This window comes from Balaenoptera ricei, chromosome 9 (genome assembly GCF_028023285.1).
Source record: "Balaenoptera ricei isolate mBalRic1 chromosome 9, mBalRic1.hap2, whole genome shotgun sequence".
NCBI lineage: Eukaryota > Metazoa > Chordata > Mammalia > Artiodactyla > Balaenopteridae > Balaenoptera > Balaenoptera ricei.
Window position 1 is genome coordinate 56455080 of NC_082647.1, and position 21816 is coordinate 56476895.

The window sequence follows — 21816 nt, forward strand, 5'->3', positions numbered from 1 at the left end:
TCTTAGAGGAAAACATAGGAAAAACACTCTTTGACATAAATCACACCAAGATCTTTTTTGATCCACCTCGTAGAGTAATGGAAATAAAAACAAAAATAAACAAATCAGACCTAATGAAACTTCAAAGCTTTTGCACAGCAAAGGAAACCATGAACAAGATGAAAAGACAACCCTCAGAATGGGAGAAAATATTTGCAAACGAAACGACGGATGAAGGATTAATCTCCAAAATATATAAACAACTCATGCAACTCAATATTAAAAAAAACAAACAACCATATCCAAAAATGGGCAGAAGACCTAAAAAGACATTTCTCCAAAGAAGACATACAGATGGGCAAGAAGCACATGAAAAGCTGCTCAACATCACTAATTATTAGAGAAATGCAAATCAAAATTACAATGAGGTATCACCTCACACCGGTTCGAATGGGCATCATCAGAAAATCTACAAACAACAAATGCTGGAGAGGGTGTGGAGAAAAGGGAACCCTCTTGCACTGTTGGTGGGAATGTAAATTGATACAGCCACTATGGAGAACAGTATGGAGGTTCCTTAAAAAACTAAAAATAGAATTACCATATGACCCAGCAATCCCACTACTGGGCGTATACCCAGAGAAAACCATAATTCAAAAAGACACATGCACCCCAATGTTCATTGCAGCACTATTTACAATAGCCAGGTCATGGAAGCAACCTAAATGCCTATCGACAGACGAATGGATAAGGAAGATGTGGTACATATATACAATGGAATATTACTCAGCCATAAAAAGGAACGAAATTGGGTCATTTGTAGAGACATGGATGGACCTAGAGACTGTCATACAGTCAGAAAGAGAAAAACAAATATCGTATATTAACGCATATATGTGGAACCTAGAAAAATGGTACGGATGATCCAGTTTGCAGGCAGAAATTGAGACACAGATGTAGAGAACAAACGTATGGACACCAAGGGGGGAAAGTGGTGGAGGGGTGGGGGTGGTGGTGTGATGAATTGGGCGACTGGGATTGACATGTATACACTGATGTGTATAAAATTGATGACTAATAAGAACCTGCTGTATAAAAATATAAATAAAATAAAATTTAAAAAAAAATTTTTTTTAAATATAAATAAATGTATGGCTTTTTTCTCTCTGAGTCTTGTTTTTCCAGACAACTCAATTAACTGTAGATTCCTATAAGTTTTTAAGAAAATTCTTTCTGTCTTCTTCATGAAATATATTGTAGACATTTGCATTAACCAAGTCTTCTTGCTTACACTGCAGGTGTTGTGATATTTTCTGATACAAATACAATGTTTCCATCATGATTTACCACGAAAAGGAAACCATCTAATTCCTGAAGTAAAAGTGGTCCTAAGGAGTTTTTATCAGTAACTCCCTGTCCTGTAGAAGACACATCAGCTTTCTGTACATCATTTTCATAATTCTTGAATGATTATGAGCTAAATTCACACTTTTACCATGTCTTTAATAATGCACCAACCTTAGAATAGTTTAACTCCTTTCCTCCCTCCTGCCCTTTGTGCTACTCTTGCCATATATTTTACTACCACATGTTATAAAACCCAAGAGACATTTTTAATATTGTTACTTTAGTCAGTATTCTTTATATTCACTTGTTCTGGTGATCTTCATTCCTTCCTATAATTTTGTGCTTCCTCATGAATTATTTTCCTTCTTGTGTTTCTTCTTATACAGATACAAATTACAAATTCTCTGAGTTTGTTTTTCTTTTTGGTAAGTCTTTGTTTCACTACCAGTCTCCAGTATAGAAAAAAAAAAGGAAAATTACATTGATATTGTGAGTTTGGGTTAGACTGTAGACAATTGTGTATGCTAAGCTGAAGGGTAAGTACTTTATTGAAGGGGTAACGAAGAGCCACTAAATTAAGCCATACAATGAGCTTTGTGGCAATTTACTAGACCATTTAGAAGGAAGAGAAACTAGAAGTAGGGAGACCACTTAGAAGGTTGTTGAAAGCTATAGTAAGGACTCAAACTTTAGGGGGGTCACTACAGGAATAGAAAGAAGTGAGCAAACCAAAGAGATGTTGATAAGGAAGAATAGATACGATTTAAGAACTATTTGGATATGGACAAATGAGAGAAAAATGGTCAGTGTAAAATGGTTGCCAGACTTCAAAGCCAGTAACTAATTTAACTGTGCTACTATTAACACAAGTGGGAAGTTAAAAGGAAAACTCAGATTGGCAAGGGAGATGAAATATTGCATATCATGTTTCAGGAGCTTGGGAATTTAGGTGGAAATGCCCAGAAGACATCTGGAAGTTTCAGAGAAATAAGAGATAAAAATATAGGTCTGAGAGACATTTACTATAGATACTAATTGAAAATGTGACTACAATGGGACATAAGAATGGAAGGGAATAAAAAAGAGTGTCTAGAGAAGCTGTACCCCTCTCTTCTCATTCCACTGACCTCTCCACCCCACAAATTCTTCTTCTACAGACTTTGCCCCAATGTGCTAGCTAATAATCCCTGACTGCCATGCCAGACAGGAGCAGGCTTGGGAAGGGATAATTGCAAAAGCAACAGTGAAGTTTGTGACTTCAAGAAGAAAGTGAAGGAAGAAGATAAGGGATAGAAGGGCAAACCCATGTATTAGGAGAGGAAAGAGTATATTCTATGTCCACAGGACCACCCAACTGAGGTGGTCATATGTAGGTTAAAATATATATGTAATGTAATACTCATAATTTGAGCTGAGAGATTATCCATATATTTCAATTAATTTTGTCTAACAGAAGTCTAGTTAACACAAGTCTTACAAGTGAGAGTTGTTTTATTATTCATACTTTTTTATTTTTTTGAAATCTTATACAATCAATGTGCATTCCATTTTCAATTAGGAAAATCAACACTTTTTTGCTAACTTCCCTTCTAACTCTGAATCATCCTTTCAAAAAAATTTTTTTTCAATATTAGATAGAATGCTCTGGTGTATGTCATTGTCTAAAACCAGGGTTACAGCAGGGAATTCAGCAATGAGAATAACAGTCCTGCTTAACACAATCCAGGAACAGAATGATCAGGAAAGTGGATAAAACATTTCAGGGCTACAGAGAACCTGAGTGTTCTTGAGCAATAAAATAATATTTTAGTTAATTATCTTAACTTTTCTTATCTCTGAAGAACAGCTTCATGTACAGTGTTAACATCATAGCACAAGAAAGAATCTCTAGAGATCATCTACTTTTAAGCAATTGAACATCTCAATCATCTAGGACCAAAAGTTGTCTAAGCTCTTGAACATCTCCACAACCTCCCTTAACAACCCATTCAAAAAACAAAAGAAAACAAAAACAAAAAACAACCCAACCCATTCCAATGTTCTGAGGTTATGATAGTGATAAATTTAACGTCATATATTTGATTGCAAAATAGGTTCTATAGGAGTAGGGAGAGGAGAGACACTTGAGGTTCAGTCTGAAGTCCCATTTAAGTCCCAATAGTTGGTCTTGCTGAGAAGGCAAAATCACGTTCAAATAGTATCATGTACTCTTAAGTTCTGAGAAAGCTCAATTTAGAAGCATAGTAGAAATTTCTTATTACAAGATTCCACCTGGAGGACACCTGGAAGTGTCCAAGTTCTCAAAAAGAAGTAAAATATAAAATGAACAGTCCTTTGGGGTATTCAATTATTGCTAATTATCCAGTTATTGGAGAGGTCATTTGTTTTTTACAACTAAACTGAAGTTATTCTCCTATGAATAGACCTACCTCCAAAGGGTAAATACACATCATCAAGTGAAATACACAAGTTGCATATCCATCCCTTTCTGATGTGAAACAAAATTATAAATAGTAAGGATGTACTTGACAACCAATTTCCATTCCCACGGAGTAAAGCCAAACAATGAATCCTTACCATGTGAGCAGACATCAGCCATTACTTGAAAACTTAAGAACTGATTCGCAAAAACCTGCATCCAAAGTGGCACTGCATAATGGGTATATTTGCTCTTCCTTAGAAACTCAAATTGAGCTCTGCAGCTGGCAAAGCATAGCAGTGATCCAGCATTAAATAACAAAGCCATATTTCAAAGTCATTCATAATTTAAGGCTGGAAATTTTACCTGTTTGTAAGTTGCTATTAACTGGCTATATCATAATATAGTTGAATAAGAGCAAAACCATTTGACTATTACTCTTTCATTATTAATTAAGGATTAAGATTACTTATGACACACCATTTTGTGTTCTCCAAAGGTTCTGGTGAAATCATCATCAATTTTATGCAAGATATAAAATAGATGACTGGTCCTTGGAAAATTTTCTAAGTTTAGTTTGTAACTGGCATGTGGTTCTTTGGAGATTTGCTCTCTAAAAATCTGAAAATCATGTGCATGCAAGCATTTGCTTTTTTATGGGCATTAATTAAATGTTTATCAATGCTAACAGTTAATCCTTTTTTTTCTTTCTTTCTTAATATTGCTGTTGATTGCAGACTGGGAATGTCATGGGTTCCATAATGGCTTACAGAGTATACATTGACACATCAAATTAAAGCAGTTATAATTTCAATTACTTAGGTAACCATCTGGGAAATGTCAGAAATCTTCAGCTGTTATAAATGCCGTTTGGTTCCCACTTGTATTTTATAGCAAGCATCTAGATCCTTCCTATTTTTTATATTATCAAGTCAGAGCATAGAGAGGTACTCTTCAAAGTGTCTCCACATATCATTTTCATTCTTACGGTGTTCAAAGGGCCAGTTCTAAGGCTTTCTCTCCAAACTGCTGAGAGACTGGCTTATTTTCAATCCAAGAATGCACGATGATAGGAGTTACATGGAACTGCCTTATCTAACATTCCTAATATATACCACAAACTATTCAGCTAAGATTTGTTGACTTGTCCCCCTGACAAGTCAACACGATTCAAAGCCCAAGTCACCAAAACAGTACCAGGCATTTGATTCAGAGCAGGACTCAACACTCCCAGGTGTAAGGTATGACCAGACCACTCTACCATATTTGATACATTCATGATTAACCTCATTTGTGGCTGCCAATCTGAAAGAGGCCAGCAGGAGCCTGTGAAGGATCGTAAGTGAACTCTTGGCCACACTCCCCATAAGTCTGCTCTTATTTAGATAGCTGTGTAGATGGACATATCACAAAATGTGCTCACGATATGAAAATATGCCAAAAGGAACAAGCAAATCCTAACTTCAGTTTAGAGTCAAAGGTAGGAATGTGGATATGAACCAGGGCAATGCAACGCTGAGCAGGCTGAGTGGAGAGACATTTAATGATTCATCTAACCAGCTGGCTTTCAGGAGGGCTCCAAATGCACTGGCCCCTGGCATACTTTATTTTTGCCCCCAGCACTGCAGGCACTGAGACAAAAAGCATGGAGCAGGTAGTGGGCTAGTAAGACAAGAGGACAATTGTAGTGTTGTTTAGGCACAACCTTATTCTGTTCCCCGGAGGTTAGAGAAATTATTTCCTTTAACTACATAAACTCATTTATTTAAATTATATCAAGAGATAAGATATTGCATTCTTTTGGGGTCAAGTGCAGTTCCTTTCAACAAACCTTCATGTCAGAACTTTCTAAAGTTCTATACCAGGGCTTCAATGCTAAAATTGGGAAAAGGTCCTTTGTATGAAAATGCTTCTTAATAAATTATCTACTAATAAAATTATTTGCCCTTTTTTCTTTTTGAGCAATTTATCACCAGTGGAAATACCAAGGAATGACTTGAGAGCTACCCCACCATAATATTCAATAGCCCATTCCAAGCCACCCCAAATAAACACACAATCCTAAGTAAACCACTGGGTTAGTTATTCAAATACTACAGGAAATTTCCCTGTTCCCCTTTCCTAACAGCCACCACAAGCGTGTCCTATATGGAAATTCTAGAACCATAATGTCCTCTTTCTTTTTCTTCTTTTTCTCCTCTTTCCATCTCCATGTTTCTTAAACTAGTTTCCTTCAAAGTCTCTGCTGTAAAGAAGTAGGCATTAGTAGAGAAAGAAAAATGTGTTTAGTGGCCATATCCCAAGCCTCAGTTAACATCTTCTTTCCTTTCTCTTTTTTTCTTAGGATGTGATACAATACAACATAACATAACATAACATAACATATGATACAATATTTCTGTTACTATTATAATATAATGCCACATAGCGACTCTGAGGTTGTAATTAGTAGATAAGGAGCAAAAATATACTTTCCAGGATGGGTCACCGTGATTGGACTAACCCTCAGTCTTTCAAAGTTGAGGCTATAGTTACTGTAGTAACATACCATAGTCTGGATATGCTTCATATGTTGTCTCCCATGGGTAGCCTTGCCAGGTACCAGTCACCCAACAGAAAGACAAGTACCAGGCAAGAAAGGACAAAGCTCCTCTGAGTCCCTTTAGCACTTTATTTGTGCTATTAATATGTCATTTTATATATTATAACAGAGTTAATTATTAATATGCCATGTCTCTCCCTAGATTATGAGCTATGTGAGGGCAAAATCCATAACATATTTATCATTATCTGATTACCTCTTCACACAAAGCTTAGCACACAGTTGTTACCAAAAAATGTGTGTTCAATGAATGAATGTCATAAATTAAGACAACCTCTTGTAGAAGGAACCTCTACACCAAATTTGATAATCATGGCAACTGGCTGTCTTTAGAAAGGAGGGTAGGTGGAATGGAACTCTGATTTAGCTGAAAAGAAAGATGAGATAACATGAAGTCAAAATAGAAGAAAATGGAGAAAACAAATCTAGTTTTCTTCCAAAATATCAGCTTTATGAACTAATGAAACTCATATGTGTAGGTACACACTATATGTTTAAAAGTACCCATCATGACTGTGATAAGTCTGAAAGTCCTAGCCTTCCAAGCCTTGAGCCTAGAGAAGTGGACAAAGCTACTAATTTGAGCCAACATGTGATGAACTGGAGGAATCCATAATAGTTTATCTGTCATCTTGGTTTCATATGTCAATGGGTCCATTGAGCACAGTGAGGATCCACTGAGAGGAAATGAGAACTTAGTAGATTCCTCAAGATAAGTAGGTCTCCTGAGTGTGACGTACCTGCTCCTACTATGGCCTGTTTCTCCAGCCTCCAGCATTTAAATCCAATGAATGTCCACAAGACCAACAGTGATTTCATGACAAGAAAGAAACAAGGTATCACCTATCATGGGAGCCACAACTTGTTAGAATCACTTCATTTAGGTGAGTGTAAAAAAAAGACCTGGACAAAGAGGTATTCTGAGAAGTCACCTTAGTCCAAGAAACAGCACCAACTAAAACAACCAGGTGTGGATTTCAAAGCAGGTAGTACCCAAATAACTCATAATCTTCTTTTTATCCATAAGCTCTGATTGGTGTTTTTGTTATCTGAAGGTTGAATTCACCTGAAATTAGTGTGTCTTTGTTCAGACTGCTATAACAAAATACCATAGACCAGGTGGCTTAAACAATACATACTTATTTGTCACAGTTCTGGAGACTGGGAAGTCCAAGATCAAGGTGTCTGGTGAGATCCCTCTTCCTGGTTTGCAGATGGCTGCCTTCTTGCTGAATCCTCACATGGCAGAGACAGATCATCTCCCTTCTGTCTCTTCTTATAAAGGCACTAATCCCATTCATGAGAGCTCCACTCTCATGACCTAATTACTTACCAAAGCTCCATCTCTAAATGCCACCACATTGAGGAGTAGGGCTTCAACATTTGAAATGGGGTTTGGGAGGGGATGGAAAATAGACACAAACATTCAGTCCACAGCAGTGTGTGACTAAATTAAAGAATTTCCCATACTTAGTCATCAAGAGAAGAGGGCTTTAGAAAGGTCTCTAAGATCTACTTTTGAAGCCAAGGACATTAAGAACATTAAGCCTTCCTTTGACTCCTTCCTAAGAGATCCCATCACAATTAATAATTAGAAAATAATTAGAGGGGCTTCCCTGGTGGCGCAGTGGTTGAGAATCTGCCTGCCAATGCAGGGGACACGGGTTCGAGCCCTGGTCTGGGAAGATCCCACATGCCGCAGAGCGACTAGGCTCGTGAGCCACAATTGCTGAGCCTGCGCGTCTGGAGCCTGTGCTCCGCAACAACAGAGGCCGTGACAGTGAGAGGCCCGCGCACCGCGATGAAGAGTGGCCCCCGCTCACCGCAACTAGAGAAAGCCCTAGCACAGAAACGAAGACCCAACACAGCCAAAAATAAAATTAAATAATTAATTAAAAAAAAAGAAAATAATTAGAAAATGAGCTAACAGTCTGACTTTAGCCTCCTTTCTCCAGCCTCCAACATTTGGATCCCAGTGACCATTCACAAAACCAACAGAATAATAGGCAATATACCTTCTCTGAACACAATGTCTTATCATATACAGTCTCTCCTCTCCAGAATAAAACAGGAAACATATGGTTCTCAATGTTTTCAATCTTTTGCTTGCCCAATGTTCAATGAATTCCTAAGGGGAATTAATCTAATGAGTAGAGTTTCAAGCCATGAGCCAAACATGATCATGGTCAAGAATAACACCTATATCCCTGGCAGAGTAAAAACTTTAAATTACTCAGACAATGGTTAACAAATAAATAATTTTCTAGGAAACTCTAGAAAAGAAATGCAAAGTATATGCAAGCTTGAGCATATTTTCCTTTAACCCTTTCCCAGAAATAAATTTATGGAAAAAATAACTTTCGAGTGTTATCTAGAGTCAGAGACAACTAAACTCCACCCATGAGAATTACCATTAGTGGCAAAATCACTGTAGGGATTTGAGGAGCCAGACAAGTTTATTTTGCATCACTTAATGCCAGCAAACAAAACATGAACACTAAAGTGTGAAAGAAAATTCTTAAACTGATTTCAAATCACAGGCATATGTTTGGCTGGAAAAACACATTGAGGAACAAACACTTCAAAGGAAAATCCTTTAGAAATGGAATCACTGGCACTAGACCCACAGTCTGTTAAATTGTTTGACCAAAAAGACTGCTTCAAGAATCCTCAGCTCTTTACTCCTATAACCAAAGCAGGAATATTTGGAAGCAGTCCTGAAACCATAACTTCACTTGTGACACAATCCCTTTTCCATAACTCTGGCCAAACAGTCTAACTCTCTAAGGAACCAAGAATCAAGCAACCTCTTGTTCTTGATGTATCCAAGTAAAAAGGACTTCCCAAAGGTGATTAACTGTGATACAAATAGAATGCAAAACTACTCCACAGATGCACCACTACTTTTGATAGTCATAATATTATCAACTTTGAGTTGTTATTTTCTTGTAGGCTCATTTACGCCTTATCTTTCAGATTACCGTGTATTTGTGTGCGTGTGTGTGTGTGAGTACATATACCCACATATATATAACAAAAGAACTTCAATTCAGGACTTAAAATCAACGACAATTTTTAAACCACTAGAGGGAAAGTTTGAGAAAACTTTTGTCTTTCATTTCTTTTGTTCCACAAATCAAGTATACATCTAATTCTCTATGTTTATTGAATAAGCTTAGATGGAAGAAGGCAAATAGTAGACGATGAAAATAAATTCCCCATACAGACAAACAGTCTTTGTTGGAACATAAATTATAGTTGTGAACATAAATTATACATAGAAAAACCATTATATACATATATGCGTATTTCTGAGTGTTTACATTCCTCATAAAATGAGTATAAGAGGGGACAATTCCCATATCTCTAGGTGCCAGCAGCATTGAAAGCATTTAGTAAGAGATAATTTTCAGAAGTTTTTCAAAACCAATCCTTTTCCAAGTACTTTATGTGCATTAAGTTCACCTTTCATTCAGCTACAAATTAGGAAATGTACACTACCCATATACCAAGAAAGTTCTCTGTGATGCTAAGTAGTGTCACTATTATTTTCTGCACAAAAGCACATGGCATTTTTTATTTTACCTTCCACCAGACAGTGAGAGGCAGTTTTCTCCTTCTAAAGCTCACATGAGTATTCACTCACCCAGGCTCTTATGTTTTCTGCCCTGCTCTCTGGCAGGCCTCAGACCTGAAGAATTTTAAGGCATCAAAAATTTTAGCAGAGAACCTCTAGGAGTCAAAAAGCCTCACCCCTAGTGTTCAGAAGCACTAGTGTATTGGGGTACCAAAAGCAGCACAGAAAAGGGGGTACCAGAAGCAGATGCACTGCATGCTAAAAGAGAAAAGCCACTTCAAAAAAGGGCAACTATTTACATGAAGCACAATTAGACTCCCCCACTACCATCACCATCACCTTCCAAAAACTGTCTTGATATTTGCTTATTGCTCAAAAATGCAATCACTCTCCTGGAATTCATCATTCTTTTCCCTGCTTAGATAACCCCTAAAGGGACATCATGACAGGAGCTCTTTCTGAACCCAGTTAGATAGCACAGAGAGTAGGTTCTACTTCTGCCAAAAGAGTTGAAGAGCAAAGGAGAACAAGGGATTATATAAGACATTCCCAACAAAGGCTTGCTCTGATTCTCCATCTCAAGACTGGACAATGCTAAGCGATATAAACTTCAGCTATTCTCATTACACTCCTAGGTTATCACCTCTAGGTCACCATCAGTTGCATGTCTCAGCAATTAGTTGTAAAAATGGAAACCTCTCTGACTTCTGGTTTTCAGGATTCTTGAAACTAAAAAGAAACTTACTCTAGAAAGAATGAAGATAAAGACTAAATGGCAAATGAATGAGTGATCTGGCAGATACTTTCTTCAGTTGAACAGTCATAACTTTGTCTTGTTTAGTAAACCTCAAAAGAAGATCTCACATGTCCCTTCTTCCTTGCCTTGTCTCTCTCCATCACCCTACACCACCCCGAGTTGGAATGAATCTCATCCTTCTTTACGTTCCCATAACATTTTTTTCAAATACTTATCATATCCTGCTATAGCTCTACCATAATTGCATTTATGTCTGATCTCCCCCACTGGATAGCAAATTGGTTGAGATCAGAGAATAGGTTTCATTTTACATTTTTTTCTCTCCAGTGTGCTTTGAAATAAATGTTTGTTGGATTAAATCAAATTGAAAATAATTTAAAGTACTGCAAATAGTTGAATCCCTACTGCCTGTATAGGATATTTATCATGAAGTTGAAAAATGTCCACATGTAAAGTCTGTAGCAAAAATTGTGGGAGTAGCAAATGAACCAGGAGTATGACAGATTAGGAATTGCTTTCTTTTTTCTTAAGAAGGACATATTGGGACTTCCCTGGTGGTCCAGTGGTTAAGACACCATGCTCCCAATGCAGGGGGCCCAGGTTCGATCCCTGGTCAGGGAACTAAGATCCCACATACCGCAACTAAGCCCCTGCGCCGCAACTACAGAGTCCGTGCGCTCTAGAGCCTGAGCGAACCGCAACCAGAGAATCCCTCGCACCGCAACAAAGACCCAGTGCAGCCAAAATTAATTAATTAATTAATTAATTTTTTAAAAATTTAAAAAGGACGTGGTATTATATTCAGAAGCCAAGATAAGCATCCTGTTATCCAGGTGAATGAGAATCTATTAAAACAGGATTGCATAGGGCCTTTCTGAAGTAAATGGGTACAACTACAGAGAAAGAGTTTAGAGCAGGAGTTAAGAGTAAGGACTCTAAACTTAAAGGGTCTCCCAATGGCCAATCTGGGGAATATTTGAGCAACAAAATAAATAATTATAGTAACAGATATAACCCATAGAATAAAATAAGAACTCATGTAGTCTCTACTGATTAAATAATGACAGTCCTTCCTTGCAGTAGAATTCCACTAATAACTGTAGAAGAAATGGTGGAAATAGAAAATCACCATACAGCAAACACCACCATTAGAACTGTTTCAGGCAAGTATCGTTAATAGATGCTAAAATTCAGGGCAAGAGTATGATGAGAAGCAGGAAATTTACATTGTCTCAAAATATCATTTGACAGCAAATGAATGAGACTTCTTTAACAAATAAAACTCTACATCCAGTGAGTGGTCCCGTAATATTGTCTTGAAAGACTGTATATACTTACTCCTGTTTGGTATATTTTTTAAACTACATTTTCAAATGTAAAAGGCAAAAATGGTATATTTTCAGTGGAGAAATCTGGCAGACACATTAACCAAATGATCAAATTTAACATCACCAGTGATGGACAAATCAAAATTATATGCCTCTGATATGATTCACAACATCACTTCTACAGCATTTTGGCAAAAAAGGCAAAACCTGAATTTAATCATGAGGAAATATCAGACAAACCCAAATTGAAGGCCATTCAATGAAATAATTGGCCAATACTCTTAAATGGTGTCATGAGCATAAAAGACCAAAAAAAAAAAAAAATTATCAGGAACTTCCTAGATTGGAAGAGACACTATAACTAAATGCTTGTGTGAGTTTGACTATGTTAGATTCCTCGTATAAGTGGTATCCTGCAGTATTTATCTTTCTGTGTCTGGCTTAATTCACTTAATTCACCTAATATCCTCCAGTTTCATCCATGTTGTTGCAAATGGCAGGATTTCCTTCTTTCTCATGGCTGAATAATATTCATACATATGTACACACACACACACACCACATGCACATTCTCTTTATCTATTCATTAGTCAATAGAGTTAAGTTGCTTCCATGTCTTAGCTATTGTGAATTATGCTACAGTGAACATGGGAACATAGATATCTCTTTGAGATATTGATTTCATTTCCTTCAGGATATATACACACAAGTGGGATTGCTGGATCAAATGGTAGTTCTATTTTTAATTTTTTGAGGACTCTCCATACTGTATTCCAGAGTGACTGCACCAATTCATATTCCCACCAACAGTGCACAAGGATTCCTTTTTCTCCACATCCTTGCCAACATTTGTTATCTCTTGTCTTTTTGATAAAGCCATTCAAACTAGTGTGAGGTGATATTTCATTGTGGTTTTGATTTGCATTTCCCTGATTAGTGATATCGAGCACATTTTCACCTGTAGGCCATTTGGACATCTTCTTTGGAAAACTGTCTATTCAGTTCCTATGTCCAGTTTTTAATTGGTTTATTTGGTTTTTTGCTACTGAGTTGCAGGAGTTCCTTATAGTTTTTGGATATTAACCCCATATCAGATAGATAGTTTGCAAATACTTTTTCCCATTCAAAAGGTTACCTTTTTGTTTTGTTGATTGTTTCCTTTGCTGTGCAGAAGCATTTTAGTTTGATGTAGTCCCAACTGTCTACTTTTGTTTTTGTTGCCAATGCTTTTGGTGTCATATTCAAGAAATCATTGCCAAAACCAATGTCAAGAAACACTTTTCCCCTATGTTTTCTTCTAGGAGTTTTATGATTTCAGGTCTTATGTTTAAGTCTTTAATCCATCTTGAGTTAATGTTTGTGTATTGTGTAAAATAAGGATTCAATTTCATTCTTTTGCATGTGGATATCCAGTTTTTCTAATACCATTTATTGAAGAGACTATCCTTTTTCCATTGTGTATTTTTGGCATCCTCATCTAAGATCAGTTGACATATATGCATGGGTTTATTTCTGGGCTCTCAATTCTTAATGACTTCATACTTTTCCAAAAATTCAGCCTCCCCTCAAAAGTTATTCAAAGAGATATGCTACAGATTTAAAAAAAACAATTTCCATGGCATTCCAAAAATACTTTAATAGGTGAATTGTTAAAATAAGTAGATGGTTTGCCAGGAAAAGCACTTTGAAGCAACCGTATTTTAGATATATAGATTCTGAATTAAGTTTTTTAAAAATCAGATTTTAGACATATTTTATCTCTGTTATAAGCAGCAAACTTTATGAACCAGATGAAGAGCAGTTTCTGTCTTTTTGTACTGGCAACATACAATTGCTGTTCTTTATTTGATTTGAAGATACATACATAAAATCTACTCCTAAACATTTTCAAGGCAAGTATTTCTTTTTATGTTTCAGTACATTTAAATTAGTATTTTGTTTTTGTTTTTTGGGTTTTTTGTTTGTTTGTTTGGAGCTTTTGTTATTACTGTTTTGTCTTGTTTTGTTTTGCCTCTAAAAAGTGTGCAGTACCTCTTGGGCTCACTAGCAGCACTCTGGAATTTCACAAAACCTGAGGTGGAAATTACAATCCTGAACTAAGGATTGTAACACACAAGATTATGAAAAGTCTGGTATTATTTCAAGTCAGGATTTTCTTCCATATCCAATTTCACCCAAAGTCAAGCATTAGTCAGTCTTCACCTTTCATACAGCAGAAAAGAGATTTGATTAATATGATTTCTTTATAGAAAAATCTAAGAAGATTAAGGCACAATGATATAGGGAAAGCATGCCCTTTCTCAACATGACATTCTTCAGCACTGTATAGAGGTCTGAACATCTTTCTAGTCATTAGATTGTTCACACTAGCTGCATGTGAAAGAGAAAAAAATCTATCATGGGGGAAAACTTCCATTTTTTCCACATTTTAGTTTCCACCTCACGAACAGCTCAACAAATCTGGAGGTTGGTATTGATTTCATTCTGTAACTAAGCAGGAAAGTGCATCTTTCAAGCAAACATTTGCAGATCATTTCCCCCCATCCATCCCACCCCTGTTTTGGGGGTTATGTTTTGTGATGGTCTCCAAGGAAAAAAATTAGAACCTTCTAGATGACTTCTGTACTCAGTGAAGCACAATGCAAAATAAACCTAATTGGGGCGATTTCCATTAACTATTTTCCATCTGTACATTCTGAAAATCCAATACTAACCAGGAGGCATGATTTTCTGCTTTTCTGATATGAGGAAATGAATTCAAACCTGGTTAAAATATATATTTATATATATAAATTTTATATATAAACATTTATATGAATATAAAATGTCATCTGCCTCTTCCACTTTTACTTTATATATGTTTGTGTGAATGTGTGTATATATGTGTGTATATATATATGTGTATATATATATGTGTGTGTATATATATATATATATATATATATATATATATATATATATATGTTGAGAGAAAAAGAATAAAACTAAAATACTTTTCCCTAGACCTTCTCAACTTTCAGAATATGGGTATTATACTCCCACTGCTTTGCTCAAATGCAGACCATTTGAGAACATGATAGATGAGGGAGTAAATTACTTTCAATAGACCATTTCCAAGGTTGTTTTCTCCTTAGACTATCACATGTCAATTTGATGGATATGAATCTGAAGATTCAGTTACAATAGAAAGGGCTACAGGGTCAGAATTCACTGTGCAGCCTTCTTTGTACATCTCAGCAGCCCAGCTAAGACACTTCAGTGCTCACAACTTAAAGAACCCCTACTGTACCAGTCAGGGGCCTCTTGATCCCATGCTTCTCTTCAGAAATCTGACAAACCATGCAAGGCTACCTAAACAGACACGAAACTTACCTTAGTTCTGGGGGCGGGGTGGGGAGGAGGAAGCTGATAAACTTGGTATTTAACATCCATATGCTCAAAGGCAATACACTTTATATGATGACACAAACATATAACTCCTGACTTTGAAAACAAAACAGGTTTTAAAGTAGGCTTTTTACCTGTTTTCATAGTCTTTACAGCAAAGTAGAATAGAATACTGTTATGTTAATTAGTCAGTTACTCCTACTACTCTTAGTTTTGATACATGAATCCTAGTATAGGTCAAATAGAAAAAAAAAAACTAGAATATAACTCATCATAGAAAGAGTAATGTGCTTACTTGAATAGAAGGGACTCACTAAATCTCAGTATCTGTTCTTAAGTAAAACCTTAAGTTTTTGTTATTAATATCACAAAGAAAAGATATATAAAACCAAGAGTTAGCATATTTAATAGAGAAACAATGAGTCAAGGATACCGAATGCCCTCACAATGCTCTCCTAGTAGGCTGAACCACATGAAATTGAAGGCCAAAAACAGTCAAGTATCAACAATTTCATATGTTTCCATATAATACTTAATACTTTACTATAATACAAGTTAGATCTAGAATCTATCCACTTCTCCCTATTTCCACCACCACCCTAGTTGAAGTCATCATCTTTCATCTGGAAAACTTCAACAGCCTCCTAACTGGGCTCCCTGCCTCCACCCTCTTCTAGAATTTATTTTCTCTTCTATAACTAGAGTGATCCTTTTTTAACTTTTTATTTGCTTAACACACATACATAAAACAGCACAAATCATGAACGTACAACTTGATGGATTTTCACAAACTGAACACATTCATGCAACTAGTGCCCAGATCAATAAATAGAATATTCACATAAATGGACTCATACAATGTGTTCTTCACTGCATTTGGCTTTTTTCACTCAACACTGTACTTGGGTTGGCTTGTTGTTTCATGCTATTGTGTGTAGCAGCAAATTGTTCATTCTCCTTGCTGTAGAACATTCCATTGTATCAGTATATCACAACTTATTTATCTATTCCACTGTCGATGAACCAGAGTGATCTTTTAAAAATGTAGATAAGATCAGGTAATTTCCCTAATTAAAACTCTTCGCTTGCTTCCTATTGCATTTAAAAGATTCGAAGCCTTTACCATGGTGCCAGCCCACCTCTGCAATTCACCTTACCACACTCCCAGCTTCTCTCTCTAACCCCATGGCTTTAGCCACACAGTCCTTATTTCTATTTCTTTTCTCTGTTACATACTAAGCTCTTTCCCAGCACAGAGCCTTCACACAGGTTAGTAACTTTCTGGAATGTTCTCCCTGACCACAACCATCACATCCTCTACCCACCTAAATCAAGGCCAAATTTACAGGGCTGGCTCTGACTCAGCTTATACAGAAGTCATCTTTTCAAACATGCCTTCCTTAAACTCTTCCTTGGAATACCACCTTACTCTATTCTACACCACCCTGTTTGTTTCACTTTGACCTTTCACTTTATTTCACCTTGACTTTTCACTTCAGCTCTGAGAGGAAAATATTAAGGGTAAAATGCCTACATTATTGCTAGCAGAGAGAAATACAATTTGGTTATTTTTAAATCACAGCTCCAATGAGGGGGGAAAAAGGAGATTTAATATCTAGGTTACAACTAAACCTCAATTCATGAAATCAATTCAATCAATTTAATAGAAACATCATTCTAGCTGGTTATATAATATAGAGCTGTTGTTTTTTTTAATGGTTAACAATTTTTCACTTTTCAGTATGTTGCTTTGGCATCATAGCCAGTTAATATCAGAATTACAGGCTCTGATGGTCTGCAACTAGAGAAATGTTGGGACCAAGGTCTTGTTATTGCAATCTCCAAATTCCTAACTAAACTTTTAAGGTGCCCTGCAACACACCTCATGGGAGTGTTCCCTGTAGGCCAAGTGGCACCAACTTCCCACAAAACCATAAACAAAGAGTTCCAAGAACAAAATCACTCCATCTGAAGAAAGGGAGGTTTTATACGGAAAGCATTTACAATGTTTTCTACAAAGGTACAAAATGTTTCTATGAAGGAAAATGAAGCAAAATTTTGACTTAGCTTTTCAAAACTAAACTAGAATTTTCAATGAACCAACTAGAGAGAGTAAACCAGCGCATTTATGCAATTTGCAAGTCCTGGACACTTCTAATTAAGCAAAGAAAAGTGGTATGTTTTTTAAAATGTTATGTATTTTTAAAGGGTAGTAGGGAAATTAAATGTGTTCAGTTGGGTTTAACTTCTTCATGAAATAAGCTTCTTATTCTGGTAAGAAATGGGTCATAGCAATAAAAGTGTGCTGTAAATTCAACTTGACAAATGAGAAAATGAATTCCTCAGGGTAAGGCCTATTAAAGGAATATTTTAATTTAATCATGCAATGAATATTTTTGAGAAGTTCCTATATAGGCAAGAAACCGCCTTATATATTTTAATGAGGTAAAACATAGTATTAGTTAATATAGTAATAGTTTATTCTATTACTAACTTCTCAGCCATAATATAAAAAGATCAAATATAAGGAAAAAAATATTAAACCCATATATGAAGATGCCAGCTTCCAATATTTGCTTGTAAACTTCAAAATTCAACATGTTACACCCACAACTTAAAGGCATGTACAGAGCATTAGTCATTTCAGTGAACAGAAAAACAGCCTGCTTCTTTGGCATAAAATGTGATATGATGCCACCTTATGGTTGAAAATTAAAAATGATGATAAACAATCATTTTTCAGATATACCTTCTTAGATCCCTGGGTGAAAAAAATGGTGCATACTACTAAATCTGTAAAATTCACAAATCTAAATACACACAACCAATTTAATCCTGGGAAGAAAATATAAAAGGGTTACAATGGAAGTGTGCAATATCTGACACACAGGAAGACTGCATTTTGTCAAGGGGTCTGCTCATCTGTCTGCCTATTCTAGGTATTTTCATAGCAAATGTCAGTTGGGTTTTCCTAGTTCAAATTGCTGTTCTTTACTCCCAAGTTCAAAAAACAACAAAAATATACAGTGAAACCAAGTGAAAAATTTTGGAATTAACCACTTTTAATTTACTAGATATTAGGTTGAATGATATGAAAGTCCCAGTTCTGTGGATCAAAAATGGTCAAATATTAGAAATTTCATATCATTCTTTGCATGGTAAGCTTAAGCATAAATGTAAATTTAAGTAAGTCAAAAAATAAACAAATATAACTGTAATATTAGTCCAATACTAAGTGTCAGTTGCTCCCCACTGGAGAAACGGGGCTTGGTCCTTCCCATGTGCTCTTTGTCAATGGCACTTCTCTGTGGCTACTGATCTTCTTGGGCCCTGTGTACTTTCATATCCTCCACTGATATATGATTCACTTCCTTGTAAGCATTGCAGACATTTCTCACTCAGTCTGCAGTAGCTCAAAGTTCCAACTTTAAAGTTGAGCATCACTATCAACCAAATTTTTCTAGTCCTAATTAATTCTGTTTTTATTTACTGTTGAACAAATACAACAATTTGGGGAAATGCATATCTCCTTCAATGCTTATTTAATAAAATGCTGTTTCCAAAATCCTTTGTCACTGCAACATTGCTATAAAACCTCAATGGTTCCTGAGAAGTAGAAGTACCTTCTGGCCTGAAAGCTACCGGAAAAGGCTCTCCTTTTATTTGAAAGTTATTTCTCCTGTTATGCTATCAAATATTTTTCTTCCTTCCCCTTTCTCCAGCAATGGTAGCTGTGGTTAAAACTCTCCAGTGGCTTTATAATAGAAATTTTCAATGCTCAATTGTTGACTCCTTATCAGATATGTAGGTTATTCTATCTTAGCAGTAAATTTTTGTTAAATGTTATAGGAAAGTGATAGAAACAAACCCACTTGCAGACAAGGCTCTATTTAAGGGATACTCATGCATACAGAATTACTGTAAAATTCAAGAAATCAAATATAAAGTGCTAATATCAGGGGAAACTGGATAGATTATATGGGAACTATCTGTATTATCTTCGCAGATTTTCCATACATTTAAAATTATTCCAAAACAAAAAGTTTATTTAAAAAAAAAAAAGTTCAGGGAATCAGAACCAAAGTCACAGGTAATTTATCTTCTCTCTAACAGCTTTACCAGATTGCGGTCTCTTTTCCTCCTTTGCACATTTACTTATGTATCTCACATACACAGGATCCTTTACATCTGCTAAGAGACTGGAGCTGTCACCTTACTCCTGAGGAGAAAGGCCAGCTTGGTGGATGCTGGTTTGAAGTTCCCTGTTCAAATGCCAATGTAGATAGAGACTTGATTGCTCTGAGAGCTTAGCCAGGTCACTTCCCTCTCTGTGATTTCCTTTTGTCTTATGCCTAAAGGGACAGATAATTCTTACCTCCCACCTCTACCAGAAAAGGAAAGAAAGTTAAAACGTTAATCTGAACATATTTTTTTAAAGTAAAAACACTTTTAAGTGCCAGTTTCATACACAATACAGAATATTAATATCTACTGGTTTTGTCAGCCTTAGATAGTAAGCACCTCAGGGCAGATCCTGCTTGTTGAATCACAATAGATACTCTTGAGTCCTTTCACAAATAATGATTCCAATCCTTAACTCTAAGGTTTTAATCCTGAAATTTAGGATTCCTATATAGTAGCTTCTGTAGTATATCAGTATTAACAATGCACCCATTCTCATTTCCTAAATATTTGTTTTACTCCTAATAGAGCACAAAGATCTCAAAACTCTGGTTTTGTAACACTGCTTACAGGCTGAGAAAGGACTTGTGCCCAGAATCATATAATAACACATAGATACCTACTCAAGGACCCACTTGGACTCTCCCATTTGGCTGCCATTTCACTCCTGCCTCTCTCTGCGTTTAACCTTTTGTCTCCTTCAGAGCAGTTAGCAGAAGCCACAGTATGAGGAATGGGGTTTCTTTGAAGCCGCTGAGATCAAAAGGGTCCACCCTGCATGAACAGCATTTCTCTCTTCCTGGGCAGTTTCTGCTACTGCTGGGGAAGGGCGACAGGGGAGATTTTTCTATTAATTCCAAGCTGACATCTTCAGAGTAGGAATTTAAAAGTTTCACAACTAGAAGAAATGCATAACTTAATGGTTACAGGTGATGTACACAGGCTTCTGTGTTAAGAAGAGAGGCAAAGCCTAAAGATTCTTACCCCAAGTGGAGTGCCACGTAAACTGTGTATGAGGAAATCTGTTGAACAAATGTTAGCTGCCTACCCTCCTCTATCTTCTGACTGCAGATCTGCTTTTCTTTGGAAATGATAGAACTTTTCTTTCCTACAAATCCAGACAAAATATCATTGAGCCTCAAGAACTGAGAAATCCCCACTGTCGCCTCCTAGAGTCCATCCCAACACTTTGCAACTCCAAGGGACAAGTCACTCCTGCTTTCCAGAGAAAACCCCAGGGCAGGGGGTGCAAAGAGCAGAGAGGGCCTCCACCTTAGATGCAAGAGAAAGTCTCCGCCTACCCCTTAGTCACCTTGCTGGCTCTGCAACCTTTCCAAAAACATAGTGAGAATTATCAGTATGTGGAGGGACCTGAATACAATCAGATTTTAGAGATCTGACAAAGTTCAAATATATGAAAATTTAGAGCTACACTGTCTAATATGGTAACCAGCAGCCACATATGGCTATTTAAATTTAAATTACTTTAAATTAAATAAAATTGAAAATTCTGTTCCCGAGTCACACTAGCCACTAGTGGCTATTGCTTTGGACAGCCCAAATATGAAGCATTTCCATCACTGCAGAAAGTTATATTGGGCAGCACTGATATAGATGGTACAGAGAAGTACATTTGGACTCTTAAAACCCTGGTATCTCATCTTTAATTCCTTTGAGTAAACACGAACTGAGTATTTATTTCATGCAAGACATTGGAAAAAAGTACAATGAAGCATACAAAGATGAATATGATGGTAACTGGGCATTGGGAGCTTACATTTGAGATTTAGAAATATACATATAAATAACTACCTATATTATAAGACAGAAATATGTACTATAACAGAAGAACAAGCAAATTACTGTGCTTAGACAAGTAGAGAAGGAGAAAACCATTTCACACTGATCTTTGGCAGTCCCAGGATTCCAAGATAACAAGCACTGTCCTGATTGAGAAATCGCGCATTTCCATGCTGTCAGCTCCATGTAAACAACATTTGAATGCATTCCATCAAAACTGATTTGAAAACTTGTCTAAAATAAAATTTCCTTTGGTGAGAAGATGTAAGAAACATAAGAGGTACCACATGCTAATGGAAAGAACACAGGATTCAAAGTGAGAAGAGCTGTTTGAGAGCTAGCCCTATTTTTACAAGCTGTGTGACCTTGGGTAAGCCACTAACTTCTCTGAGCCTCAAGATCTTCATTTTCAAAGTGGGGGAAACAATTCCTACCCCA

The 21816-nt window shown here is 36.4% G+C and overlaps 1 protein-coding gene and 1 non-coding gene across 13 annotated transcripts in view; one reads left to right on the plus strand and one right to left on the minus strand.

Annotated features, from left to right (window-relative positions):
- MTERF1 (mitochondrial transcription termination factor 1) overlaps positions 1-21816 on the minus strand; it is a 589841-nt gene that overhangs the window by 496182 nt on the left and 71843 nt on the right. The window lies entirely within an intron of this gene.
- TRNAW-CCA (transfer RNA tryptophan (anticodon CCA)) lies at positions 11230-11302 on the plus strand. Its single transcript has one exon. It is a non-coding gene; the product is annotated as a tRNA-Trp (tRNA).